Here is a 15,483-nt window from a genome sequence, read left to right as displayed (position 1 = left end):
ATACATGTGACAAGATGGGCAGACCCTAGATTCATGATGGCAGTCTAACCTTGGTCACCTTTGGTGGGCTTGACCTTCCTGGGGTCTCCTACAAGGAAACAGTCAACTACTATCCTTATCAGAAGGAAGTGGGTCCTACTTGTTGTGGGATAAACTGGTGACTGCTGGCTCTGGATGGCTAGTAACCCTTAGGGAGAATAACCCCTGACCTACTTCTGTTGACCTCCAAGTGTATAGTCTTTCGCCATGTGTAGCATACAGCTAAGTCTGGCATATATTTGGGGGAGACAACTTGGGAGAAATCCTGTTTCTCAGATACCAATAAAATTACATTAATTGAGACACAAGTACATTAAATGCTTTTGAATATTTATTTCAAAGAAAAATAGTAAACTATCTCTCTGTAAGTGGAAAAGAAGGTCAACAAAAACAATATGGCTTCCTTTATTATTATGTTCATGAGGTCATATCAGAATAGAGTGTGTCATAAGCCAATTGCTTTAAGTTTCACTGACATATAATTCACATACCATACAGTTCAATAGTTTAAATATATTTAAAAGAGTTGTGCAGTCACCACCACCAAGTTTACAAACTTTTCTTCATTTTTGTAGCCATTATTATTAGCTCCCCATCTGTCTCTGCCAAAATCCTCCAAAACAAACAAAAAGAAACAAAACAAAATACAAAAATAAAACGCACTGCCTTGAAGTCAATTCTGACTCATAGTGACCATATAGGGTAGGGGAGAATGGCGCCTCTAGGTTTCCAAGACTGTAACTGTTTATGGGGATAGAAAGCTTTGTGATTTTTCCTGAAGGAATGGCTGGTGGTTTCCGCCCACTAACCATGTCATTAGCAGCCAAACACACAACCACTACAAACCAGGGCCATGACCTTGAAAGTACTATTACTCTAGTTACTAGATCTATAGATTTGCCTATCCTGAATTTCATATAAAGAAAAGCATACCAAAAAGCCCATCAAAGACAACAAAATAAATCACAGAAGATCTCAGTCTTAGAGAAAGCAGAAGATAATAGAAACTACAACAAATTAAAAATGGGTCAAAGGGGAAAACAGATAATACATTAAATTTTAGCTTCCCAAAGTCTACAGTAATCCACTTTCCAGTATACTCTGTCTGAGGGCAAGACTATTCACGGTCTTGTTCAATGGAGGCTTAAGTCACTTGGGAACTCTACAAATGAATGTTGGACTTCACTTCCATGCACAGCCTTCTGCCAATTGGGGTCTCAGAATTCAAGCTCTAATACGATTCTCTCCTCTAATCTTGGGTTTTAGTATTTAGAATTTGAATCAAACAGGGATGTGAGCTCCCTCATTAAGTACTTAACAAAACACCACCCTTAGAGGGCTGCTTGTTTTAAGCCGAGGCTTTAAAGTTTTATAATCCTTTTTATGGTGCATTCTGTGAGGGTCTTCAGAACAGACCGTCCGTTTCACAGTCAACGGTTCCTACGTGTGCTGTTTCTCCTCATTCATTGCAATCCCCACAAGGTAATGTCACTTGTGCCACTTCTTCCCTCGTTCCTCTTTCCAGTCCCCTTCTTTCCGGAGCCCTCTGCATTTTGTTTTTGGATACATGCTGCCCCTTTATCTGACATGCTAGAGTATTGTAAGGCATGCCTACTGCACGAGTGTTATTGATCCCCTTATAAAACTATCTATTGTTTGGCTGGAAATTGACCTCCCAGGGTGAGTTCAACTTCAGACCTGAAGGGTGGCTATGTGGTTCCTCCAATCTCTACTCTACTAGTCAGCGCTGGTTTGATGATTTTGCATGTTGTTTCACATTTTTCTCCCACTCACTCCAGGACCTTCCAGTGAAATCCCTTTCCGAGGGTTTTTATACTGGTAACCAGGTCCTATCTAGTTCTTTCGGTCTTGGGATTCATGGAGAAAAAAGTTTGCAGGGATCATTAGTTCACTGGAATGGTTGTTTCTATATATCTTTCCACTTTCATCCTCAATTCTAAGGAGCATTCTGACCACACTTTCTCTAAGATAGATTTACTCGTTCTCCTGGCAGTCCACGGTACTTTTAATATTCTTCACCAAGCCCATGATCCAACAGGAGCAATCCTACTTTGGTCTTTCTTATTCATGATCCAGGTTTCCCATAGCTAAAATGATTGAGACAACCATAACCTTAGTCCTCAAAATGATATTGTGCTAGTCTGGGTTGACTAGAAAAACAAATCCTGTGACACTCCTATGTGTGTAAGTGAGAGCTTTACAGCAAAACACAATTGTATATTGAGAAAACAACCCATCTCAGTCCACAGCAAGTCCATGAGTCCAATACTGCTCCATAAGCCTTACACTGGACTGGAAATCCCTCTTCAGACTCACACAGTCACACGCAATGATGCAGAATGCAGGAAGAACACAGGAGAGTGGGTACAAAGTCCTGTAGAACCAGTCAGTGGTCACATCTCCAGGGTTCTGGTTGCCATCGGCATGGCTCAAAGTGGCTCATAAACAGGAACGTGAAAAAGAGAGAGCATCTGGCCCTCCTCTGGGTACAATGAGAGGAAGTTCCCAGAAGCCTCTTGAAAAGGCCACACCCACAAGGAAACATCATCAGGCTGTGACCTCCCCCCTACATTCTATTTATCACGTTGACATGAAATTATGTAACTACCACAGAGATCCTTGCTCTGCAACACTTCAAAGAGGCCTTGTGCATCAGATATCCCCAATGCCATATGCCACTGGACAGGAAAAGCTGCTACATCCTTGAGCATTGATCTTGAAACTAATTGAAATTCTTAACAATCACAATCTTCCCTCCATTTATCGTGATGCTGTCCATTGGGCCAGTTGCGAGGATTCTTGACACAGCCCAGAATGAAGGCTGTAGCCTTCTTCAGCTAGTGCAGAGGAGGGGGACGTCCAGCCCACGGGTCATAATAAGGCTACAAAATTACTCATTCCAACTCACATCACATGCGTCACCAAAAGAAGCATGTCCGGTCATCACATTAGAGGTGAGTTCATTAAACGTCTGACTAAATAGAGCAGGCTAATTTCTAAATTGACAGTTTTGTATGGCCTGTGAATGAGGTTATAAATATTCAAATGGTCCTTGATAAAAAAAAAATGGTTCTCCACCTTTGAGCCAAGGCTTCCAGTCCTCCTTGCTCTCGGGAAGCACGGTTGTGTCATCTGTCTATTGCAGGTTGTTGACAAATCTTCCTCCAATCCTGATGATGTATTTGTCGTCATCTAGTCCAGCTGCTCAGATTACTTACTCAGCACACAGACTGAATATGTATAGAGAAAGACCACAACATTGACGCACGCCTGCCTGATTTGAAATCATGCACTGTCCCCTTATTCTGTTTCAGAAACCGTCTTTTGATCTGTGTGCAGGATCCATATAAGGGCAATGAAATGTTCTGGAATCCCAGTTCTTCATAATGTTATCCATAGTTTGTTAGGATCCGCGCAGCCTTTGCGTAGTCAATACAACACACGAAACATCTCTCTGATATGCTCTGCTTTCAGCCAAGATCCATATGATGGCAGCAATGATGTGCCTGCACCACTCCTCTCCTGAAGCAAACTTGACCTTTCAGCAGCTCATGGTGGTCTACTACGGTGATCATTGAAAAACTATCTTCAGCCGAGTTTACTTGCATGTGACCTTAGAGACATTATCAGATAATTCTCACGTTCTATTGTGCCACTTTTCTTTGTAATGGAGATCAATATGGATCTGCTCTAGCCAATTGGCCAGTTAGCTCTCTTCCAAATTTCGTAGCATGGATGAACGAGTGCTTCTAGTGCTGCATCAGCTTCTTGCAGCATCTTCGCTGGTATTCCTTCAATTCTTGGAGCCGTGTTCGTGGTAATGCCTTTAGTGGAGCCTGGACTTCTTTCGGTCCCAGTGGCTGTTGATCATATGTGGTGTAATCGCACAATGGAGGCTTGCAAGTGTGTAGACGTGGTGCTGAGCAGGCTTCCATGAAGCTTCCAGACTGCAATGGACTAGGAAGAAAGACTTGGAGATATATTTCCACATGATCAATAGTGAAAACCCCATGGAGCACAACAATCTGATCCCAAAGGGATCCTGAGGATGGTGCAGAACCAGGCGATTTTTCAGCTCCATTATGTAGGGGGTCACCATGATGTCTAACTTGACATCAGCTAACAACACCAAAAATACACTAACGGTGTGACCAGATTTTCTCCCCACCTGTGTCTCCCTAGAAATTCCCAAATAGATAACAGTGACATTTCAGATATCATGACCACATAGCTCTGTCTCTCATTGCCACATATATCCCTTGACCACCTGCCTCTCAGGTGGACCCATGTTGATTCCACTCAAAGAAACTCATCAGGATTTGCACTAACCATCCATTCTTACCAACTCTTGCCTCTTGAGAGCCATCTTAATTTGCAGACCTTTCTGTCTCTATCATGAATGCTGGTCGATTGATCCCTACCAGAATTGACCTCTGCCATTTTACTGATACTTGACCTTGCCTTGAACTAATGCTCCAATGGGGGTGTCTACCTGGTCATACTGACCCACTTTGATTTCTGTGTTTTGCCCCAGCAATTCCATCCCTTTCTAGAGTCCCGCATCTGGAGGACAGGCTCAAGAAGAGTCCCCCAAGCCAGAATACCTTCATCTATCTGTCTAGGAAAGCCCTAGTCTATAGGCATGAATGCTCCATTATTCTACCAGATCGACGTTCCCTTTATGTTAAAAGGATCCTTGCTTTGCACATTGATTGCCCCACCTGTATCACGCTGCTGAGCTCTCATGGGAAGCTTCTCCTTTTTTTTCAAAAATGTTTTTCTTTGTAATAATGAAACGTAAACCTCTCCAGAGGGCTGGTTATAGATGGGATCAGTTCACATCTCATGTTGTTCCTGCGACTGATGGCACCTTTCCCTGAGGTCCTAGACCATTGTCACCCAATAGTGTGCGGAAGCCTGCTCGACCTAGCTTGTGCATGACAATTGCTAAGTATCAGGAATGTTACCAGCTTCTTGTTAAGCCATTGGAAAATTGAAATCCGCTCTGCAGGAGTATTTACATACTTCAGGAATCAGTCACCTCTAGGTATCAAGACTCTCCCTCCCCCACCCCATCCCCATCCCCACCCCCCACAGAGTTGCTTTACTAACACCCCAAGCTCTCTAATTTTTAGCAAGGAAGCTGTCACTGTACATTCATTTATTTGTACATCCATTCATAAGGTTATCTAGCAAATACTACCCGAGCACCTGAAAACACTGAGGTGCAAGAGCACATGGGAAAGCATCTGCCTGCACAGACCTCTCACTGCAATGAATCAATGAAAATGGCAGTTCTGAATTGCAAGAAGAAAGTAAAAAAAAGTCATAGCATGTCAGTTGGGGAGCAGGGTGGGCCTAGAAAGGTGTCTGAGTCCGAGGTGAGCATAAAAAGAGTCCCTTACAGGGAGAGTTCGGATAAGATAGCACCAGGCAGAAGACACGTGGAGCACGGAGGCTCTGCTGGTAGGGAAGAATGCATCCTGGATTTAAAATGAAGGCAGCGTGTGGGATCAAACATTGGAGGGTAGGAGTGTGTGGGAATTAAGCTAGTGAGATAGGAACCAGAGACAGACCAGAGAGGGTCATATCTATGCTCTGTCTGAATTCCAACTGCAGATTCCGATATATCACAGGCACTGGTGAGATGGGGGTGAGTGCAGATGGCTATAGAAATACGCTGGACCAGACTGCTAGCATTAGCCTTCCAGAACATTTGCTTATTCTCATCCGCATTCATTCCAGGACCAATATGTGTACATTCTGTGATGAGACGTCTATATAAATTGTTGCTCTTGTCATTATTTCTGTTAACTGCTGTTGGATCAGACCTTGACTCACAGACCCTATGCACAAACAACAAGCCTAATGAAATGATGTCTACTCTTGTACCAGCCTCATGATTGATTGGGTATGAGACCATTAGAAGCTATTGGGTTGTAACTGGCTGAGTGTTTCTAAAGTAGATCAAAGGCATTACCTCCTAATATATCTCAGTCTGAAAGATCCACCAAAATCTCTTCAGTATCATAGCGACATGCAAGCTTCCATTGATAGATGGCTGGTGGCTACACACTGACTCCCTTAGCTGGTAACTGAAGCCAGGTCTATAGCAGGGAAGGTGGGACTTCCACCACTGAGGCCTCAGCACTGCTATGAAGGCCTAAAAGCCTCCATTCATTTATAAGCACAATAGACACTATTGTCCAAGTGATTGACTTGTAATCTATTGAATTAGAGAACGAGGTGTTAGTATAGCTTTACCCAATTAGCCAAATGTTTTCATCAAATTACCTCCTGGTTACAGATTTCCAACCTTCTTCCATCTTGTCCAGGATTTTGTTCAGTGTTGTTTTCTAGCATGTATAATCTCTACGGAGTCATTAGTGATTCACTGGTAGAATTCACTTTCCCTATGGGAGGTGGGTTCCATCCTGGGGCAATGCACCTCAATCTCACCTACCGCTTATCTGTTCGGGGCAGAGTGTGTTTGGTTACGATGCTGAAAAAGTTTCGGTGAACCTTCCAGAAAGAAAGGCCTATGACCTACTTCTAAGAAAACAAAAAACAGTCCATGAAAATCCTGTGGATTTCGGTAGTCTGTTTTCTGCTGGTCCACAGGGAACGGCACAGGAATGGGCAACACTCTGTTGCTCTGCTAGCCGTGGCGTTACCATGAGTCTCTCCACGGCAGCTAACAAGAACGACGGAGCAGTACCCGGCACATGAAAAGTGTGTAATAATTATTACTTACTCTCTTTATTGTGAATATCTGACCTTTGTCCATTCCATTTAGGGAAACCTGTTCTCGGAAAAATAGTCACAAAATTCAAGGGTTTGAACCGATCTCCTAAACTTCCTAAGACAGAGAGTTAGCAGTGTCTTGCAGAAACCCTTGAGAACTGCTCCTGATGCTCCGCTAAATCACCCTGTTCTGCGTTACTCTCCTGGCCTCCTGCTCACTTCTCCATAGCCAGGGAAGGAGCTGATCAAAACAAGCTTTCATCTGTTCAAGGGCAGCCGGCTGCACTCCCCGGTGACGCAGCCTTCACCATTGTGACCCTTTCTCCCAGGGCCTGGTGTAATGCTTTTAATTATTGCCACTGCTTTCTGTAGACAAATTGGGGTTTCTGTACATCATTTTTCAAAGATGCCGAGCAGAAGTAAGCTCAATAGTATCCTGTTGACAGTGGTGGTCTGGAGAGACTGAGGCACCTCGGTCCGGGTCTATGGAAAACTGAGTCGTCCCGATGCTCTGTGCATTCGGGGAATTTCTTCCCTACCAAACACTGCATTACTAGCCCATCTGTCTGGTGTTCCCTTTGGGTGGCCAAATCTCTTATTTCTTTGTCTCTAACAAGTCATTTCGTTCCTTGAATTTTCACTGTTTTAATTTCAACCAAAGTACACTTGTTTATTCCATTGATGAATATTATATCCTACTTATACTTTCCCCCCAAAGAACCAACTATTCTCTAATAACTCATAACAGATCCTAGAGACAGAAAGATACAGAGTCAAGGTCCTCCAGCTTGACATCCTCTGTCTGGTAAAACCAGAGCAGTCACCTCTGACTCCTTGGGACTCCATGCATGTCAGAGTGGAACCCTGCTCCCTTACACAGTCTCAGTGGCTGGTTTTCCAAAAGCAGATGTCCAGGCCTTGCCTATGAGGTGCCTCTCAGAGTATTCAAACTTTTGATTAGCAGTCAAAATATTGATACATTCTGGGTAGCAAAAACATGTTTTAGCAGGTGACTATGGTACAGAGATCAAGTCCTGTAAAAGGCACTGCCATCCAGCCCATTCAGACTCATAGTGACACTACAGAACAGGGCACAACTTCCTTACAGGGATTTCTGAAGAATTAATCTTTAAGGGACCTGACTGGAACCGAGTTTGTGAGTTTATACTGCTTGTCTTTTGGCCAGCAGCCAAGTGGTTTACAATTGAACCACCAGAACATGTAGTAAGTCCTCTAAACACAAATCCATCTACAGAAAATGCAGAGAAGGAGACCAGCCAGTCTTCGCTGCTGGGGCGATCAGAGGAAGCCCCTCATCTACACCATTGCCGCTTTCCATGAGGTTGTCTTACTGTCACTGTTAGTCTAAGGAGGCAGCCAGTGACATAAATTCTGTCTTTTTCATTCTCTTCCCTTCTTAACATAATTCTGTTCAAAGCCCTGAGCCCATAGGAAGAGTAAGATAGACTTGAAAGTAGCAGTGAAAGAGGGTAAATAGATCAGATCAGATTTTCTATTCAGGCGGAGGATGAGCCAAAAATAGTTCTTTAGGGGGAAATAGGATTGAAGGAATAACAACAACCACCTTTCTGAAGTTCAGAGTCTTTTAAGAAATATCCCAGTAGCAGTTTAGCACTGGTGTTTCTTTCTAAATTGTTGGGGGGGGGGGTTTTAAACGTAAGAACTGAAGAATTCCAATCATGAGAAGTCAACTCGGGATTTCCCTCTCCATTCTGCCCCAGGTCCCCTCTCCAATATCGCTCTCTGCCTATCTGTGAACGAAGCAATGGCACCATCAACACTCTCACTTCAGATTGTCATCTTCGGCTAAGAACAGGCTTAAAAAAAAAAAGCCAGGAGGAAACATGAAAAATGCTATCATGGTCTCCACCTGTGTTGACTCTGCTGCTCAGGGAAAGGGCTTGAATTCTCATGGCATGTTCCTGCTTGCTGTGTCCGACCATCTGAAATTTCAAATAACTCATAGTTGGCTGAGAGAAAGAAAAGACCAACCACCTATAAAAGTCCTTCCTTCTTTCCTCTGATCTTACCTCCCTTTGCTCATTCCCCACCAAGGATGAAGAGAGGAGATAACAATGGTAAAGTCAGTAGATTTGAATTATTGGAGGTAATGCTGTGAATTAACATCCGTCCAATGGAAACACAATGAATTAAATTTTCGAATTCAATCATTCGTCGAGAACGTACTCATACAGGTTCTTCCCACAAAGCATCTCTTTAAGGGGGATTTAAAATTCAGCAGGGATAACGCAATTAGCATTAGTCACACTAAGTTGCACATGTGAACTTCGTTGAAATGGTAACTGTTATAACCTGTTTACCACAAGAAAAGAAAACAAATTGTTTCTATTTGGAAACTGGTAGTGGTGATGATTGTACAATACGATGGACACAATTAATGTCACTGAATCTTTGTGCAAAGTATGTTAAGTTGTAAATGTTTTGTTATGCATAATGAAGCCCAAACGAAACCCACTGCTTTGGAGTCCACTCTGACTCACGGGAACTATCGGCTGGGTAAAGCTGTTTCATAGAGCTTCCAATGTTGGAATCTTCCCGGAAGCTGTCTAGCACATATTCCTCCCATCGAGCATGTGGTGGGTTCCAATTAGTAACCTTTGAATTAGCAGCATAACACTTTAATGGCATATGTGTGTATAAAAATATACGTATATGATGTATACATACCACAATTTTAAAGGCACAATCCAGTTTTAAAAAATTTTAAGTTTAGGAGAAAAAAATATTCATACATAAGTGGTGGTCTTGCCCAGAGCCTCTAGAGCTAGTCAATATTCGTTTAAATCCCCCAAGGTTTGCAGTGACTTCTTTTATATCCTGAAAGACACACAAGGCTCATTATCACTTAAGGATGTCTCTCCTTCCACAGATAAACTACCCGATCACCATCCTCCGAATGAGATTTCATCAGTGTGTGGAGGACATGTGATATAAAGCCTGTCCACAAGGGAAGAATTATCTTTTACTGGCAATCTGTGAGCCCTCCTGAAAAATGCTCTCTGTGATCAAATTATTAATGCCTCCACAGCCAACAAAAATGCCTTGTCTAAACACTGGGTGAATATTGGATGTCTTTTTTTATGCGTGGCATTTTGATATAACTACGCAATCATGCTCAAATGATTTCATGTTTACATATTCCAGGTGACAAGCTGCATATGTAGAATTATGGAACTCAGTAAGGGGATATTGGAAGCATCTAATGCATAATGAAAATTATGTATTGAAAAATATTTTTTCCTTCTACAGTTTTATACATTAGTTGACAAAAGGCAGACAGAAGAAATTTTCCCGATAGTAGAAGCACCTCTGAATTCAATCCTGCCCCCCCAAAATTATCCTGTAATTTTTAAGGTACAACTTATGTATTAAATAAAAGATGGGGGGGATACTTTTGGAGAATTATCTAAAAGAAAGGATAATTACAAACTATTGTAATAAGTGCTACTGAAATCACTTCTGTGGATGTGAAAGATAATATTGATATTAATACTGATCTATGAAAATACATAAGGCCAAAAATTTGGTGAAGTTATTCTTTCAGCAACAAGCTAATGATCATGTTCAAATGAAAGGATAAGATGTGCCAAGTGGCGTAGAATGCGTGTAGTCCTTGTTTAAGGAGGCAGAATGGATTTAAGTGATTATGTAATTAAGTCTAGTCAGCATCGGTAATTCAGAACTACAGAAATTGCCTCTGAAAGATCCAGTTCATTATCCTGAAACATTCGCATGATCGCCTCAGAATTCACTTTGAATTTGCTACTGATACGCACTTAAGAAATGTATGTAATTAAATAAGACAAATGTCGGTTTTGTTCTCTAATTCTCTTCCCCCACAAGTTTGATTTAATTTTTAAGATGCCTTTCTTAGGTATTTATTTTTTATTTCCCACTAAGGGAAGTTTCTTTGATAAATTAGACATAAGAAATGAGTCTGAAAAAAAATTAAATTTTAGAAGACGTGTGTCACACCTTTGGCAACCAGTACCTACCTCACTCTTCGAACCACGTCATCTGGAATCAATAAAACCCACATATAGCCCAATGTCTGTGACCCCAATGCTTTTGCTCGGGGTGCTATTTCTTGGAATGCTATTTCTGCTGTGTGTTTAACAACTTCCACTAAAATCCTTTCCAAGTCCGAACGAAGGCAACCTCCTTTAGAAGGCATTATAACCCCTTCTTTTCTGAAGCCATCTTCAATCATCTTGCTTCATAAAAATCTTGAGATACATGTCCCTAGATCGGTGTCTGTTATATCTCATGCTAGAGTCTAGAAGAGAGTTCGATATGCATCACTGTGGTGGTTGTAAGGTGCCATGGAGGCGATTCCAACTCAGAGCGTCCCTAGCTACAACAGAAGCACTACCCAGTCCTTTGTCATCCTTCATAATTACTGCTAGGTCTGACACCCTTGTTGCAGCCACTGTATCAATCCACCTCTCTGAGGGACTCCCTCGTTTATGTTTTTAACCAAGTATGATGTCTTCTTCCAGGGACTGCCCTCACCTAATAACATGTCCAAAGTAGGTGATCTGATTCATAAAAGTATCTGATAAATAAAACAAAATCCTAATAACAGCTAAATTCTACTGTACCTCTTTTATTTGTCAAGTCCAGTTCGACGTGACTTCACAGACACTCATGAGTGTAATCTTAACACCGTGCGCTAAGAGGGATCCTAATATACTTCATTTCACAGAAGAGAAGACTGAGAAGCAGAGGACTTAGGTAACGTGCTTGAAGTCACAGAAGGCTAACAGAGGTGACATTTAAACTCGGGCATTCTGAGCATGGCATCATTACTTGGACCCAGTGCCCTCAGAAAAGAATTGCCTAGGAAGTAGCTATTCTGCATCCTTCTCCATTAGACAAGGACTTCCATGGAGAACACAATCACTCGCATCTTCTGCTTTAATGATTATATTAAGTGGCAAAAGTTCCTGTTTCTATCAAATCAATGTGCATGTTGGGAGAGTAGCAGAAGTTCCTTGTTTTCTTTATGATAAATTAAGAGACCTCGGGTAGGAGTCCCAGAGCATCCCTGTTGGTTTGGGTTGGTTTGCCCATGAGGCAGTCTGTACCTGAGAGTGGAGGGATGCGCTCTTTTCGTACACCTCATTTCTGTATAGCACATGTGGTCATGCAAGTCCCTAGACATGCATCAAACATTAACTCACCATCATAGCTTTTGTTCAGCCACAGGCACTCTCTCTTGTCTGGTTTTGGTAATATGCATTAACACCAAAACAGTAACTCAAGAAACTGAGTTTCCCATCAGAGACTCTGTGAACCTGGCGATGTAATTTCAAGTCCATGATGCTAAGCATGGGAAACAGCTCACTCCAATTAGGCAGCCACAACTACTTGTCTGTCTGGCCTGTGTTAATTTAACGGAAAACCTCTTCAAAGACCTATCTCTCCAAACAAGGTCACATGCACAGACACCAGGGGTTAGGCCTTCAAAATCTTTTGGAGGAGTGCGATTCAATCCACAACAATGAAGGAAAGAAACCAATGTAGGGAATTTTGAGGGATAGAAAAGGGGTTAGGTTGTTTTGTTTCATTATGTTTACATCTTAGAGGGATGACCTTGTCTAGGGCTTGTCCCAGCATCTCTCCCTTAGCAGATAAGTACATTAAAATGATATCATTAACTGAGACTGCTAACAATAAAATCCAGGGTGATCATTGAACCTCTGTGATATGGGAAGACAGCGGGATCCCAAGGTTCAATAAGGAAAAGGAGAAACATCGTTGTTGGGTTTGTGAAGATTCTGATGTAGCTCATATCCATGTACCCTAGGCAATGGGATGTAGGCAGTCGACAAAAATGAAAATGTAGGACTACACAGCAGCAAAGTAGTCCCTTAAGGGTTTGTGCCTCACGTTAAGGGTAGGAGTTGAATTGTGTCTCTTCACAATGGATATTGAAGTCTTGATCATTTACTTTGAATGTAACATTTCTTAAAAATAAAAGCTTTGAGGGTGATTTGTTTGGATCCACACAGTTTAATGTCTTTGGATATTCCTTAAAACACAGGTAAACACCTTTTTTGTATTCTCTGGTTTCAGCCAAGACCTATCTGACCTCAATAATTATATCCCTCATTCCAATTCAGCCAGTATTTTTTATAGTTTCCTGTCAATACACTGCTGTTTTTGAATTCTCTTCATCAAAATTTTACTTATATGTGATATTAATGATATTGGATTGGAAAACTTTCTTTTGGAATGGGCACAAATATGGATCCCTGGCTACTCTCCAAATTTCCAGGCATGAATGAGTGACTGCTTCTAACATGGGTTTGTTGAAACATCTCAATTGGCATTCTGACACGTTCAGGTATGCTACCCACTCCTCATCGTCAATTTTACATCCCTTGCTATCGCTCTCCCCCCTTCTGTCAGTCCCATTGCCATCTCCTTGGGATTGCATATCCTGCCTAGCTTATATAGATAGACAACAAAAGAAAGAAAAAAGAAACCAACAAGTATTTCCAAGTCTAACTGCTGTCCTGACTCAGACTCATCATCCAGTTTTGATTTTCTCTCCAAAAAGGATAGATGTAAAATGAAAAAAAATATTACAAGGGAAATGGATCAGCACATAATTTATGCTACTGTAATGATATCAACATGGCAGACTTTGCCATAGATATGTACAAAACCTCTATCCCAGTGGTTCTGAACCTTCCTAATGCCATTATCCTTTAATGCAGTTCCTCATGTGTGGTAACCCCAAACCATAACATTATTTTCATTGCTACTTCATCACTGTCATTTTGCTACTGTTATGAATCGTCATGCAAATATCTGATATGCAGGGTGTATTTTCATGGTTACAAATTGAACATAATTAAAGCATAGTGATGAATCACAAAAACAATATGTAATAATATATTTCAAAATATTTATTTCTAATGACAAATCAATGAAATTTTGTCTTAAAGCATGGTGTAGCATGGGTCACAGTCTTTACACAGGGTACTCATAGGTGGGCATATCTGCATGTGGGTGGACCCACCTGGAGACAGACAGAGGAGCGGTGTCTCAGTTCCTAAGACCATTGGAAATAGGTGTTTTCCCATGGTCATAAGTAACCCCTGTGAAAGGGCCATTCAACACCCCACCCCCCAAAGGGGTCACGACCCACAAGTTGAGAACCACTGCTCAATCTGACTGATCATCCTCATGCTTTGAGATTGAAAAAGGATAGCTACTGTCGCTGAACAACTGAAACAACATCAGCTGAAACTGAACCGATTGTGAATATGGGTGAGGGTGCAGAAACTATAAGGCAACGACTCTCAACCAGAGATGGCTGGAAGCTATTTGACCACAAAGTAGATAAGCATTGTCCTAGACAGGACTATTTAGACGATGTGTACAGGCATATGTAACATTCCAGTATCAATGCGGGAATTACTCTGGAGCAACAGACTAGCCCTATGTTTTTAGAATGGTGGTTCCAAGAAGAGTATGAGATACTCTGAGTTCAATTGGAGGAAAATGGTCCCCTGAAATCATATTGCGGAATTGCAGCGCAGCCACGGAAGACCTCACATGGTTGAAGGAAATGATAGCTAATAGTCATGTGAGTTCCCCAGGGCTCAGCAGTGGACATGGCTCATTCACTGGTCTCTATTTACTGTCTTCAGCCACACTAAAGGCTGAGATAACATTATCGATCACTTCCTTTACTCATCACAGTGTCTTAGTGCAATTCACACACTGTGCACGTATTCGCTACTGTTTGACGAGAGCAGACAAAATAGAGACACTAAAAATATCTGGCAGGCGCTGAAAGACCTCATCAAGGTTAGTCAACAAGAATATTACACACATAAAGCCCCAATTGCAGAGTTTGTTGAATGCTTATATATTGACTTTGACTTTAGTGGAGCTCAGAAAGGCTGAGGAAATGTGAATCAGTGCTTGTGAATGGCATCTTCTTGTGACTTGGTTTGAACATTTCATTAAAAATGCCTGCTTTTTATCAAAATTGGAGTCTTTAATATATACAGATAGATAGATAGATAGATAGATATAAAAATCATGTTATTGGGGGCTCTTACAACTCTTATAACCATCCATACATCAATTGTATCAATCACATTTGTACATATGTTGGCACCATCATTTTCAAAACATTTTTTTCTATTTAAGCTCTTGGTATCAGCTTCTCTTAAAATTGGAGACTTTTATCACATCTATGAGTTTATCAACATTAACATGTTGGTAAATTGAACATGACCGCAGAAAAAACCAGTAAGGTAGATTGTGAATGACAAACGCAAGCTGGAATGCCAAGTTCATGTGGCTATGAGTAACATTGCAGTCTCATCTAGCAACAATTGTTTGAGAAAACCAGAAACCTTTCATATAGAGGCCACATGTTGACCAAGAATGTGGAAAAGAGACTTCATCAGAATAGTAGTCCAGAGACTCCTAACTAAGAACCTCAGTCTGGTTTCTACTGAAGAGCTACTTTTTAAAAGATGAAAAAAATGAAAGGAAAGATGGAACAATAAAGCCATTATATAAAGTGTGGCATATATTTTATTATTGTATGGTTGTTGTTGTTGCTAGGTTCCATGAGTTTGTTCCAACCCACAGTGACCCTATACATCA

The 15,483-nt window shown here is 41.5% G+C and overlaps 1 pseudogene; it reads left to right on the top strand.

Annotated features, from left to right (window-relative positions):
• The first annotated feature begins 7,210 nt into the window (after window positions 1–7,210).
• Window positions 7,211–14,810, top strand: LOC142449323 (eukaryotic translation initiation factor 3 subunit E pseudogene; annotated as a pseudogene).
• The last annotated feature ends 673 nt before the right edge of the window (window positions 14,811–15,483 follow it).

Source organism: Tenrec ecaudatus, chromosome 5 (assembly GCF_050624435.1).
Source record: "Tenrec ecaudatus isolate mTenEca1 chromosome 5, mTenEca1.hap1, whole genome shotgun sequence".
Lineage (NCBI taxonomy): Eukaryota > Metazoa > Chordata > Mammalia > Afrosoricida > Tenrecidae > Tenrec > Tenrec ecaudatus.
Note: the sequence above shows the minus strand (reverse complement) of the source record. Positions and strands in the feature narration are given on the sequence as shown.